The sequence below is a fragment of the Pteropus medius genome, unplaced genomic scaffold (genome assembly GCF_902729225.1).
Source record: "Pteropus medius unplaced genomic scaffold, Ma_sr-lr_union100, whole genome shotgun sequence".
In the NCBI taxonomy this organism is placed as follows: domain Eukaryota; kingdom Metazoa; phylum Chordata; class Mammalia; order Chiroptera; family Pteropodidae; genus Pteropus; species Pteropus medius.
This window is the reverse complement of record NW_024340848.1, coordinates 1,121,982-1,137,514: the sequence shown is the minus strand read 5'-3', so window position 1 is coordinate 1,137,514 and position 15,533 is coordinate 1,121,982. Positions and strand designations below refer to the sequence as shown.

At 31.3% G+C, this 15,533-nt stretch overlaps 1 pseudogene; it reads right to left on the bottom strand.

Annotated features, from left to right (window-relative positions):
* Nucleotides 1-9,968: 9,968 nt before the first annotated feature.
* Nucleotides 9,969-10,096, bottom strand: LOC120582915 (uncharacterized; annotated as a pseudogene).
* Between the last annotated feature and the right edge of the window lie 5,437 nt (nucleotides 10,097-15,533).

Here is a 15,533-nt window from a genome sequence, read left to right as displayed (position 1 = left end):
GCTTACATTTGTAAGATTTCTCACAAAATGCTAAATTTGTACATTTTCTATAAGTAAAATCCTTCTCTTCGCTATTCTCACTTTTTACCTACAAACCAAAGACTGTAGAGCTTTTATTCTGGTTTCTAGGTAAATTTTATGAAATTATTACTAGAAAGGGACTTTAAGCATCATTAGCTTTTCTTTGCAAGAGAGCATGGCTTTGCCAGGTAATGTTTCCAGCGGGGAAATTTCTCCGAGTCTTTCATATTCATCATGATAGCAGACTTCTAATGTTTCTTATCCCATTTTTTGTTGATAAGTGCCTTCATGTTCTTACAGAGTGACAGGGCAGGTTATAAATTCAACTGACATTATAATGCAGCAACCTAGAGAATCAGCAATCAAGTTTGCCAATAAATGATCTCATTTTTAGGGTCACAATCAATAATAGAACCTTTCAAGAAAAACACTGATTTACATTCTATATCTTGTGATGAGCATCTTGGCATCAGGGGCTCAGCTGAGTTAGAGGGTCAGTCGGAGCTGTCAGGTGTGGGAACAGATGATTAAAGCAACCAGCCAAACATGTAGGAGTTAAGACTTTAATCGCTTACTGCAATGGTATAAGCAAGAGTCTAAAACTGGAGAAAATTCTGACTGCCCTGTTCCATTTTCCTCCATGGAATAATGCACTGGTTGAGGTTCAAATGGATCAGTAGAGATAGATATGGGGAACGTCTCATTGTTGGGAAAGCCCCAAACAAAAAGCTCCAGAAATTGAATGGACCCTGAAATCTGTGGAAGAAGGCCTACGAGTGCAAAAACACTGAGTACTGTGTCAGAGTGGGGAAACGTATTTTCAAGTTTTCTCCCTCCTTCCCCTCCTTCATAAGGAGGCCTGAGAAAAGGTGCTTGAAAAACACCTAAGAACTCAGATAAGGAAACTAGGAATAAAGGTACCTGATCTAAGAATGCAAACTTGCAAAGCACATGAATAGCCAGAGTCCTTGAGTTCTCAACTACAATTCCCCTTAGAGACTACAGTGCACTTGCTATGCAGTAATGTGGTGTGGTGCGGGCAGCTTTCCTCCATAAGTCCCGCCAGGGAAAACATTTATAATTGCCTGTGGTCAGACCTGAAAAATTACACACAGATTTTTAACCTGGAGCCAGACTCTCTACTTGATATTTGAATGTGCACATTTCTCACTGTGTTTTTCAGTGATGTCAAATCAGCTTCCTTAAAACTGGACTCCGATATTTATACTAACTCTTATGTCATCCTATGGCAGCAACTATCTGGTGATTCAAAGCAACTCCTTCAATAAATTCATGGTCCTACATGCCCACAGCCATAGTTTGAGCAACTGTACCTCAACTGCCTAAATTAAACTGTCCTTTTACCATTTTGAAATATGAACCAGATGCTCCTTGCCATTCACTAAAATGCAGCTCAGTGTTTTATTCCAAACACATCACATATTCCAGAGGAAAAAATGCCTACAACTTGCTCTGTGGGACCAATTTCAGTAATTATTGAGTTTTCTGTTTGCTGGCTACAGAAATCAACAGTGACTAACAAAAATAAAATATTTTATAAAATTAAAGGAAGAGCTTAACAACAAGAACTTTACAAGTTTTATGAGATAGTAATCCTTGGATTTCAGCAACAGAAACTTCCAATTTTTCTTCCTGAAAGGCTAAAGTGACTCACCATGTTCGTGCCCCAGTTTCTAGCAGAAGTAATTAAATTAGCCCGGAACGTGCCATATACATGTACCAAGCGATGGTATCAATCTGTGCATTGGGGAAAGAAAATTTCTCACCCTAAAGGTTTGTTATCAAAAATGTAGGAACATGTATGCCAACTGTAACTGAAATTTAAAAAAAAAAATTTTTTTTAAAGAAATATATAAGAGAAATAATAAATGAATTTCTCCTGAAATTTTTTATATCAATACTGATAAAATATTACAGAACCATATTGCACCTGAAAACTGTAGATATTACATTTCTGCCCCAAATCTCTTATTTTGCTCCCTTTTTTGTCTAAGTATTTGTACAAAGTGTGCAAATCATAAGTATACAGCTGGCAAGCTTTTACATATACATCTACCTGTGTAACCACCACCCAGATCAAGATACAGAACCTTTCAAGCACCCAGAAAGCTCACTTTTGCCTCCCCCTGCCCCTTGTCAATATTCTATCCAAAATGTCACTACTATCGTAACCTCTAAACTAGATTAGTTTCACATACACACACACACACAATGTAGGAAAAAATACTTATGAGCAAGCAGATGGTGACTTTCATGATTTTCAAACCTGAATCACAAGCCGTAATCTCTCTTCTGAGATCGACATAAAACTTGCATTAATATTGGATATTTGCATTTATTTGCTTCACAACATGCCCCAAACTGAATTCTAGTTTTTCATTGCTGTCTCTCTAACCCATTTTTACCATAGGTTGTGGAACCCTTAATCTATTTAATGTTATGTCATATAGTCCAAAGAAGAAACGTGAATAATTTATAAATATTTTTCATTACACTGTAAATATTTTTCCATTACACTCTCCATATAGTGTTAATTCTTCTTCAAATTATCCTCATTATATAGTATTTTTCCTACACCCCAAATATTTTGCTTGTTATGTTATTCTTGAGTACTTGCAATATCTTTGTTAGTGTCCATATTTTACCTGATAACACTATATCTATGGAATGAAAACTTCAATACCTCATTTCCCAATGTTTGCTCTATAAATAAAACTGCCTTTGCTTATCAACATGCCCTAATAATATATCCATGTTCTAACAATCAACCATACTTCTGTCTACGTGTTCATTATTAATCATATTAAATTGTTTGCCTTTGCTAAATATATCACGTGATCATGATGAATTTGAATTTGTCCTTTCTGCTATAATAAAGCTGACACACAACTATTCACTCACATAATTTTAAAATTTTATCTAAAATCTCATTTTTAATGTGTATTTTTATTTACCTTGCTTTGATTTTATTTTTTCTCTTTTCTTCTTTTATTTGACTTATTTTTGTTGAAAATACTATATTTTTGTTCTAATTGGGGATTAATATTAAGAACTATTTTAAAATATTCATTTTTTCCTGTATGTCCACACATTTCACATAAATACCTAAAACCTCATCTATTTAAGTATATTTTACATAAGAATTTTAATTACATGTATGTATGTACATATATTTAGTTTTGTGTGTGAATAATGTATATTGTATATAATTTGCTGATTTTAGTTTATTTTAGAATATAAGCATTAGAGTTTTCTTAGTTATTGTTCTGTATGTCATATTATTTATTCCTGATTTCTCTTCTTGCTGGATTACTTTTTCTATAAGTATCTGACAAAAGAGGTTGTTAATAATGCTGTAATGGACATGTGAAGATGTGAAGCAACCTGGGTGTCTATCCACAGATGAATGGATAGAGAAGATGGTGAGATATATATATGTATGTATACACACACACACACACACCATCAAATATTATTTAACAATAAAACATAATGAAATCTTGCCATTTGGACAGTATTATGCTAAGTGAAATAAGTCAGAGAAAGACAAATACTGTATGATTTTACTTATATATGGAATCTAAAAAACAGAATAAACAAACAAACAACAAAACAGAAACAGACTCATAGATATGGAGAATTGATGGTTGCCAGAAGGGATGGGGCTAAAAAAAATAGGGGGAAAAGGTAAAGGTGAATAAAACGTATAAATTTCAGTTATAAAATAAATAAACCACAGAATATTATGTACAGCCCAGGGAATGTAGTTAATAATATATTGTGATACCTTTGTATAGTGACAGATGATTACTAGTCTTACTTTGGTGATTACATCATAAGGGATATAAATGTAGAATTATTACATTGTATACCTAGAACTAAATAATTTGTATATCAAATATACTTTAATAAAAAAGAAGTATTATGTTGTTGACCTTCTGAAACCATGTATGCCTGTCATTATCTATATTTCACATTCTGATTTAAATGATGACTAAGTAATATTCAAGTATCGCATCACAGTAATTTTCTGTAGATGGCCAAAATGCATTTTAGACTCACTATATTGCTCATACTTTCTAAAACCATTTCACTAAATATCAGTAAATTGAAATATATTTCATTTAGGTTAAAAACACAATAGAAGTTCACTTTACATTTTGTTACCCTTGCAAAGTTTATCAACAATCCTCTCGATTCTGCCTGCAGATATAAAGCAATTTTATTTTTCGTTTTTACAATGTGTGTAATTTAAATCATCCTTCTGCATATGCCACTCCCCTCTGCAGATTGAAAATACTACATAGCATTTCTGACTTTTGAATTCATAAGTTCTTTCCAGTATTTCTTTTGCATTTTCTTTCTTTTTTAAATATATATATTTTTATTATTTCCAAGTATACAATACATTGGTTAGAGATTTATACAGTTATAAAGCTATTTTTATCAAGGCCATTTTATCACACTGCTCTGAATGACCATAACACTCTCCTAGAATTTTATAAAATCATTGATTTTCATGCTTTCAATTTTCCCCACCAACCATAATTCATTATAAATGAGATTAACAGATGTAATTCAGACCATATATAGCATTGTTATGCTGTTATGTGCCAGAGTTGGCTCTGACTCCTGGTGATTCTATGAATGAGTGATATATACAATGTCCTGTCCTCAACAACCCTGCTCATCTCCTGTAAACTCATGCCTATGACTTTTTATGGAATCAATCCATCTCATATTTAGTCTTCCTCTTTTCCTGCTATCTTTTATTTTTCAAGAATCATTGTCTTTTCTAAAGAACCTTACCTTCACATGATATGCCTGAAGTAGAACAGCTTTAATTTTGTCATTTTTGCCTCCAACAATGTTTCAGGCTTAATTTGCTCTAGGACCACTTGACTTTCTTTCTGGTAAGCCAGGATATCCATAAAACTCTATCTCAACATCATATTTCAAATGAATCCATTTTTTTCTCTATTAGCCTTCTCCACTATCTAATTTTTATATCCACACACATTAATTCAGAAGATGAGTGTGTGGATGACCTTAGCCTTGGCCTCTACCGACACATCTTCACTCTTAACATCTCTCTTATTTCTTCTATTACTGTTCTTTCCAGTCTCAGCTTTCCCTTGATTTCTTGGCTGCAGTCCCCATTTTAATTTGTGACCAAACCAAGTTAAAACATTACTCTCTTTAAAACTGTTCCACAGTCTTCATTTATCATAGGATTACCTGCAGATATGATGAAAGTCTCACAAGACCTGGTCTCATAGCATGTCTCTTTCCTCACCTTTTACCACTTTCTCTTTGGCCCCCGTATCTAGCCTTTCTGTCAGTATTACAAAGACTAGAATAATCCTAATTTCTTAGTGATACCTATTTCCCTTTTTTACATTTTTATACATTTCTAACGACTGACTATTATTCAAGTCTCTGCCCTATGTTATACCTTTAGAAAAAATGCCTCTTTCATTCTATCTGAAATGGCCCAACTGCCAGTCATTTTCTCTTTAGTTGAAATACGGTCCATGTATTTTTATACTTGTCTAAAAGTTAAATTTCCCAATTGGAATATAAGCTCCCTGAACTTCAAGACATTTGTTATTTTGCACTGTTATATCTCTAAGGAGTAAAATGTGCTAAAATTGATTGAGCGATAGATAGATAGACATAGAAGAATAATCTACTTGAAATTAAATCAGATATAAACACTGTTCATTGTTTTCAAAGTAAATTAAAAAATAAATGACATTTCCTATTAATATATAATTAACAAATATATAATGTCATTTCAAATACAGAGGTAAAGAGTTGCTTATGGTTTGAGCATACTTTGAACATGTTCCTATTTTGAAGGTAATTACATGCAACTTGTGAATTTATCTGCCATTATTATCAAAGTATTGCCAAAATAAGGTTGATTCAAATATCAAGTACATGATCCTGAAACCTTAGACATAGAGAAAAATATTGCGAAAATTAAAATGAACTCATGAACATAAAAATGTAAACTTTCAAATAACTATTTTACAGTGGTTGGATAGTGTATTTAATCTCTGGTTATTTTAAACTGAAAAATTACATACCTATGGTTAAGTATTAATATTATTTTAAATCCAAGTAAAAGGTCTGATCATGCTGTATCTATTTATTTAAATTAATCACATAAGAAGAAATAGAGCTTAAAATTTGAAATACATTTATATGTATTAGGTAGGGAGGCATTTACATTTTTCTTTATATATCAGAACCTTTACAAAATATTCAAAAACTAAATGATACTTGTTGCTTCTTCAAAATTAAGTTCAATATTACTATCAAAATAATACAGTCCCTCTTGAGTTTCAATAATAAAGATTTTTAGTACGGACTCAGAAGAGCTACTGTGGAGTCAATGGTAAACTGAATATATAAAGACTGCTATTTTGAATATTTGCTCCTTGTGAAATTACTTATAGTTCTTATAGTGTTTCATTTTTCCTGTTGTTTTTGCTTTTAATCACTGAGAAAAAGATTTAAAAACATCAATTTAGGGTATCTAAAATTTTGACTTTAGTGAGGAGATATTAAATTGAGAGCAAATAACTGCCCTTATTGGTGTGATTTTGTCCTATGATAAAAGCTGCACGAAACATAAATAACATGAAGCAAGAACATACAATTTTCAATAGATTTGAGTGGATAATTTAAAAAATGTATAAATGTTTAATAAAAGAAGCATTATGAAAATTCTAACATTCATCTCTCTCTCTTCCCTTTTATTTTTTTTATGAAAGGAAGGTTTATTAATACTTAAATAAGTTCCTTCTCGAGTCCTAACATATGAAGAAAATCTTTCTTTTCTAATTTATTTATCTGTTGCAGTTAAGAAAACCAGAAAGTTCATAGGCTCAGGAATGAGACCTGAGTTTAATCGTAGTTTTCCTCTGACTGGCTTTGTACCTTCTGAGATACAACTTAAATACACTCAGAGCAACAGGTTTCACTTGAAAAAAAAAATGACATAAATTAATTATAATAACCACACGTTAAAAAAGTTAATTGGTTAAATATAGAAGTGTGTTTTCAAAAAGTAGGTAAAAAAAATGCTTTAAGACAGCTTCTGTGGATCATTGCAAACAATTTCCCCCAAAGCAAACATAGCTACACATGTAGTATCATGTTTACACATATATGTGAATTAAGAAATAAATAAACATTATATTCAAATGATTCTGTATTTGCAAGTGAATAAATTTAATTATTTATGTGTAAAATATTACTAACCTCACTGATCATTATTAGAGGCAAGTTAATGTTCATAAAGTGATAAAAATATTTTGGATTGCCAACGACTACATAACTTTCCAATTCTAATGAATTTTAATATTTTAGATCCAGAATATCAGCCATCTCCTCTCCCTAAAATTGTCAACATTGATATTTACTTCTTATATCAATAAATTAAATAATTATAAAGTAATTACCATCTACATATAGATTTAGAATTTACAATAAAATTTATATATATACTATATATATATATATATATATATATAAACATATATAGTCTCACAAATAAAGGTAAGGCATGGATAATTTAAATAATTAACCCCAAATTACTCATTTTATTATAAATGGTCTAACTATTAACCGTATACACCACACAACTTATTTATTACAATGTGTTCTTTTTTTTTTTTTTTGCATTATGTACAAATGATTGAAGAGTAAAATAATAACAGTAAAAATCTGAGGAAGTGAATGATTCTCTGGAAACCTGATTTATGTCTTTATTGCTATAATTATAGTGACTGTGGTCTCTGAGTCTGTAATTGAGATACATATATTTTGAACTAAGTCTTGAAAATAGGTAATGTGTGATATACTACTGCCTGAGACATTCAGTCGATTTAACTATAATGCCATGGCTGATGATGTAGCTTCCATTTGGCTAAACTGTGTTATGATTACTAAGCTAAAAGCGCCTTACTTCTAAGGTATATGAATGACCTGTCTTTGTCTAGATTTAGAATTAAATGGAAAACGTGATATTTAGAAGGAAAAAACAAGTCATTCACAATTCAATAAACATTTCTCAATATATTTAAAGCGTTCTTTGTATGCATTCCTTCATACTCCCACTAGAATGAAAAATATAAAAAACATTTTTAAGTTTATGTGTGTTTTCTAAGTTAGGGCAAGTCAACAATTTATACATAAGCTTCAACTACTTGCTTTTGTTGTTAGAAAATAAAGCAAATTTCTGAGAATTTTCTCAAAAACCATCAGGGAAGTTGAGTCAGAGAATTAGGAGTTAATGTAAATAGAAATGTAAAAATGCACGCTAAAAATCTACTTGTAAGCTGTAAGAATTAGTTATGTAAGAAGGACTGTTTATAGTTATTGCAAATTCATTAGTTTAGGAAAAGAGAGGATATTGGTCACATTGCAGGTTAGTAGATACTGCTGCCACATTTAAGCATGTGAGAATGATATTAGCTCAACTCTTCATGCACTAGTGATATGTTAGGAACACAATGATATCTTGGTAATGCTTTATGTTTATGACATTATAGAATAGCTAAGCTTTATATTCATGTCTTACATTGCACTCCAAAAACGGAGGTCATTTATAAACAAGAGGCTTGAGAAGCAAATTATGCAATGCAAGTTCACCTAGATTTTTCTTTTTCTTTTTTGTTTTGGTGTAAGGGGCATCATAGTTGGAAAAACAATCACTCTTCTTCAGGATATGGGCAATACTGCTTTAATCATTCCATGTATTTTAATAAAATCTCCACCCAGCAGATGAGAAGAATTGCAATTGAGGAGGCAGAAGGGCTTGAAGAAAAGAGGATACTGAGACATCTTGTATCAGTATTGGTTCAGAAACACTGAAGTTAGTTCTGGGACTAGTCTTCATATTCTATCATCATCCCTGGGAAAAGGGATGTCTACAATTACTTTCACTCTGTCAATGAGGGCTCTCCTTCCCAGTATCTGGCTGTAGCTCACTAGAGTCAGAGCTCATTCTCTTACTGCATGAAAGAGAAAAATATATGCAGAGCCGATGGCTAATCCACTAAAGTATTTTAAAAATCATCCTGAAGGTTGTTTATCCATTTCTAAAATATATTTTTTCTAATAATATTAATTAATCTAAGAAAATGTTTTAATTCAGATTTGGGTATGTCTCTATGTGATCATATGATTCAGGCAAGCTTAGGTGCTTTCACACATAGCTTATCACTTTATTAGTGTAGAATGCTTAGGCAGAAGGTATTGTTAGCACCCTGGTTTTACAGATGAACTACTAATGCTCTCTATATTAAGTAAATTGTTTAAAACCACTTCCAGAATATGTCTTATAAAAATTTATGTATTTTCAGTTTAAATGGTAGTTACAAAAAATTGGTAGTTACAAAAAAATTCTCTCTTGTACTTTTGGCTAGTGTTTCAGAATCTCACGGAGATCAAAATGTGCAATATTCTGTAATTTAGGTATTCAAAACAAAATGCATTTATAATATCGTGCCAGAATCATTTGGGGAAGAAGACTATGAGTGTGAAATTAAAATTTAATATTTTGCTTCTCAGGAAAAATTCTTTGATTCACCCTATATTACAGAACATTGCAGAACAAGGTAGTATCATTTATGACCAAATTATATTTATCTGTATTGACTTTGCACATACGTACAGCAATTTCTATTTACTCACTGTTTTCTTCTCTGCCAGTATAAGTCAATTTTAAAAAAAGACACTCACATTTTAGGTATTTTTAAAAATTTCACCTAGGCAAAATCTTTACAGTTTTGCTATGACTCTCTTTCCATGAGATGCAGTTAAAAAGTAAGTTGATACCTAAATTTATTTTTTAAATTAAAAGTTTTTTTAATTTTTATTTTATTCCATTATTATTATTATTATTATTTTTATACCTATAGCACTTGGTCTTCCAAGGTGGCCTCCCATCCAAGTACTAACCAGGCCCAACCCTGCTTAGCTTCCGAGGCTTCTGAAATCAGATGGGATCGGGCTTGTTCAGGGTGGCATGGCTGTAGACTGATACCTAAATTTAAAATATTCTGTTTTTAATACGAAACTTTCCAAACATTTCTATTGTTCTTAATAGAAGATATTTCAATATATTATACACTAAACCCTGAATCCATTACTCAACAAAATTCATACTTGGTGTCTATCATCTGGCAATACAATTCTCAGCTCCAAGCACACTAAAACTCTGATTCCTCCTAAATTTAGCTCTCCCTAGGCCTAAAAATAATTGCAAATTTCCCCACTTTTTGAAGTGCTTTTCCTTTTCTTATTCATCAATTTTCTTATACTCCTAATTTAATTTCGGTAGAACTTTTACTACTGCGGGCACTGCTTCACTGAATGCCCTGACTACACAAAACTATAATATAGACATTCATTACACTTTATGCTGTTCATCTGAAACTAAGCAAATTAACACATTTGTGATTGTTTCTTTGTTAAACCATATGGTCTTGAGATCAGTTTTTTGTCTGCTTTGTTCTCCTTTAATGTCATAAAGTTACAATTGTGCTTAATATATAGTAGGTACTAATAATTACTCTCAAGAATGTGTGACCATTATGGACTCTTAATATATGGCAATCAGAAACCATACAGATGACATGAATGTTCCATACATGTAGCATCTAACGATATATATAAAATATATAAATACATAGAAATATGTATTGCATATTATATTTATAATATACAGTATATATTATGAACATATTTTATATAAGTATGTATTATATATATATATATATATATATATATATAAAATTTGGAACATAGTTGTTCAAATAATTTGAATTCAGTAGCACTGGGTTATACTTATGGTCTAGATTGCATTATTTTTCTGATTTGCCTACAAATTTAGCTTTTCAAATCTCCATTTTTTTCATGGATAATATAATAGTTATCTCTTTCATAAGTTTTCTTCCCCCAAGTTTTCAACTGGGCAATGCTTATAAAATGCTTTTCCTAATATAAAAGTAAACTTTCAGTAACTGCTAGCTATCGTCACCATATTCTGAGAAATCTGATTTATTTTATAATAAACAGGGAAGCAAGTAGCTCATATATTATGAGAGTAAGTGCATAAATAACAACTTAATAAATGTAAAAAAAATAAATATAGAGACTTAGATTACATTTAAGCATATTCAGAAGACATTGGTAGCTGATTTTGTTATATATTTTTATTTTTGCTCTCTATTTTTATTTAATTTTGTTTCACTTTTTTCCTCTACTCACTTTCTTGTTTTCTTTTAAATAAAAAAATAAATAAATAAAGTTGATCCTTCAGGATATATAGGGAACAATCTATTTGAACTCCACTGATGGCATTGAGAGACCTCCAGCTGATAAACGTGATTGTTTCAACTGAAAAGTTTGATCACTTTCATGAAATGAGTGAAGGGACAGTAATGAGGGAATCACTTTCACAGATAGCCATGGCTTCTGGTTTTGCATACATAGCATAGCAGAGACAGAAAAGAAATTAGAGAGGAAATATTTCAGAATGTGGGCTGATATGGAAGGGAACCACGGAGGGTAGGGACAGTAGAACACTGGAGTCATCTCAGCAGCTCGATCCTGTCACATCTTTATTTGCCAGTGGATATAGTGCACTATACTCAGCTTCTTTTCCTTGCTTTCTGTTCTTTAGCCAACTTATTTCCTTAGATATTTCAAAAGGTCAAAAGTATTATGTTGTTCAAATATAAGTAACCTGTTTATTTTGAATGATGAGTACTTTGGCTCATATATTAGCTCCTTTTCAGTGGTTTAAGTCACTTAGATGAACATCATAAGCATGGAACAGTGTGTGTGTGTGTGTGTGTGTGTGTGTGTGTGTGAAAGAGAAAAGCTTAGTATCTTAAATTGCCTGATATATAATATTAGAGTATTAGAGTGGTATATATAAAATAACTGCTGGTGTCTAATAAAAGGCCTAATGCAAACATGTTTTTAATTATATTGCTCTTTTTCAGTGGCATGAACAGCTCCAATTTACATTAAAATAATGAAAAAATATTACTAAAGATGTTCTGCAAATATATTTATAAATATCTATAGTACTTACAAAATTTATTACTTTAATCATATCTTTTTAAAAGCTCATTTAAAAAGCAATCTAATGAACATAACATTATTTTCAAATATTTATCAAGTTTATCTTTCTATATTTATTCATGACCTTTGATAGACCCTGAAAGATAAACTTTAGAGAGATATTAACGTACTTTTTCTTACTGTATGTCAAATACTAACCAAGACAAAGTTATTGAATCTCAACAAATCTGTGTATTAGGAAGTGACATTTGTTAAAGAAGTTTAAGATCTTAATAAACAAGCACTATTACTCCAGGATATATTTATTTTTTACTCGTCTATGTCTCATTACCCTTTTTACACATGTATATTATGGCAGTTACCATACATATTATGGTACATATTATGGTAACTGCCATAATATACATGTGTAAAAAGGGTAATAAGTATGTCTTAGTTATTTATTTGTCTGTATCTACAAAAATATAATGAGCACCCCAAGACTAGAGATGTCTATGATTTATTTCTGCATCCACAGTGCCTCCTAAATAAGTATTCAATTAACAGTGCTATTCCAACTAATAGCTTATTGTAGATTAACAATTAAAATATTGATTTATTGCATTTTAGGTAATACATTTGAAGATTTAAAAAAGATAATCAATGTATTCCATGTTTATTAAAGAACATTCTTGAGAATTTCCTTAAGTATTTTCGCTATTACTATTGAGAAACTCAGAAATTAAAGAATAACTGTGCCACACATCAGCTGTGTTCATTTGATTCTGATGATAAGGAATGATGCACTGTGTAAAACATCTTTATCAGCATGAGGCTGTCTTTTTACAATTCGACTGTATCAAAAGTTATTTCTTTTTGAAATGGAAATGAACTTATTATTTATCAACTCTTGCAGAGTTCTATTTTATTCCAGAAATTACATCAATGATAATTTAAAGCACATTTTGAATTATGCTTATGAAACATTTTTTCTTTGTTTTCTTTAATATTTTAACTTGTATAATGCTTATTTATTGTGCTCTTATGCATAATTTGGTTTGGTTTTAGAAGCAATAAAGATGCTCAGGTTGAGACTGTTTCCAGATATTGGGTATTAATAAAATATTTATTAGATTATATAGATATTTAATTATGTTTAAAATTTAGTAAGGAATATAGGTCATTTAAACAACACGTAAAATCGTGAAACATAAATGTTATGTTTTATAACATAAGATAATCAGTTTAAAGAACTTAGTATCACATCAGGCCAAGATGTAATAATAAAAGAGACTATATTTATCTTCCTGCCTAAAGTAAATAACCCTCTCCCCCCCGCCCCCAATCCCCCACCCCAGGCCCCATCAAAATCTATGTTACCACAGTTTTCATGAAACTGGCCTCTGGTTAACAATGGGCAGTGAAACAAACAAGGTGAGCTCTATGATTGGACACTACCTAATGTCTTGAGAGAGTTTTCTGCCCATAGTACAGAAAGGGGGAAATCAGGGAGAGCCCATCCGAATCTAAGATGAGAAGGCGCAGATGAAAGTATGGAGTGACCCAAGGGGCTAAAGATCACAAATAATAAAAAAGAGATTTTGCAAAGAGAGAGAGATCTGGAGATCTAAAGATTGTTGTCACTTTCGAGAATGCAGGCAAGTACTTATTACACAGTCATGTGAGAAGATCGCCTAAGACCAGGAGAAAAATCCAAAACATGATTAAAGAAACAGTATCTAAACTTGCAAGACTGTGAATTGCATCTATTCCTACCAGCCAATGTAGAATTCTACATAATTCAAGGTGCATTAGGTAGAATATTTAGACCTAGTCTAGAATAAATCTTTCTCTGATATTGTCTAACAAAGCTCAAAAGCAAGTCCTAATGGGGGGAAAATAACTGTTTTCATTAACTTAAAGTACATTCGAGAACAAAGATAAAGAATATTCATAATACAATAGCATCCAGCACCTAATCTACAGTGTTTAGCATCTAATATAAAACTAGCATCTATACAAATAAGCAGAAAAATACAACCCAATGTGAGGAGAAAAACTGAAAAAAGCTGATCAAAGCTGACATAGAAGTTATAATTAGCCGACAAAGATATTAAAGTTATTCTAACTGTATTCCATATGTTCAATAAGCTAGAAAAATAATCATGTTAACAAAGAGAGATAAAACAAAACCAACAAACTGGATTTCTAGAGATTAGAAAGACAATGTCTGAGATTTAAAAATATATATATTAATTAGAATTAATGAAAAGTTTAATAAACTTAAAACAAAGTCATAGAAACTATCCAAAACAAAACACTATCCAAAGAGAAACGAAGCTGAAAGAAAAATAAACAGAACATCCATAGACTGTTAAGAACTTTAGGAGGCCTAATATATGGATAATTGATGTTCCCAAAGAAGAGAAGGTAGGGAGAGGAAAAAACAAACACTTTTAAAATTTGAAAAAATAGTATAAATCCACACATTTAAGAAACTAAGAAATCCAAGCACAAAAAACATAAGGAAAACTACCCTAAGACACTCCATAATCAAAACAGGTACTAAATGGAAACAGAGGGAGATTATAGTCAATAGAAAAGGGGCTCATAAAAGGTTATCAATTTCGAGGCAGGCTGTAAACTTGTTATTTCAACTAAGCCAGTTAGGGCATAGGAATAATACTCTCAGCTATCTCATTGAGATCTGATACTCACTCAAGGTGAAAATTTCAAGAAATACAGACTTGTTTTCTTGGAAAAAATATTGGATTCATTCTGATATACACATATTCCCTAAAGACTCCACCCAAATGATCTGCAGAAAAATAATGACAGAGCATCCTCTGATGACTCAATTTATGGGCTGTTATTGCTGTCTAGTCTGTAGGCCAACTTGAAACATCTGGTTCTTTTTTTTAAGATACTCTGAGAAAAGTACTACCAATTAATTTAGTAGGATGCTGACTATTGAACAGAGTTAACTGAATTCTGTATTTCCAACAATCAAGATAGCATATTGTTAAGAGAACTTTCTGGGTGTGAATAAAACAGTTTCTACTTTCTTTCTTTCGATATTGAAAAATATTTGGAAAAATTTCTCATATCACAGCTTAGTATGTTCCTTTTGAAAACTACTTTTATGGTTTCGAAGGTCAGGACATTATAGAGAACTGCCCTCCCAAGTTAGCATAATGGACGTTTATGACAAGGTCATAATTTATACACAATTGAGAGGCTCATAGTATACACAAAATTTTTTTTGATGTAGACTATATTCCTCAGTAATTCTAATGTCATAAATATTTATTGACAACAATATGCATGATGTTTCATCAGTCCTCGTCCTTGTGTTACAAATGTTCTGTGGGGATGTTAGGAGCCAGCCCTGCCTTACATAGAAA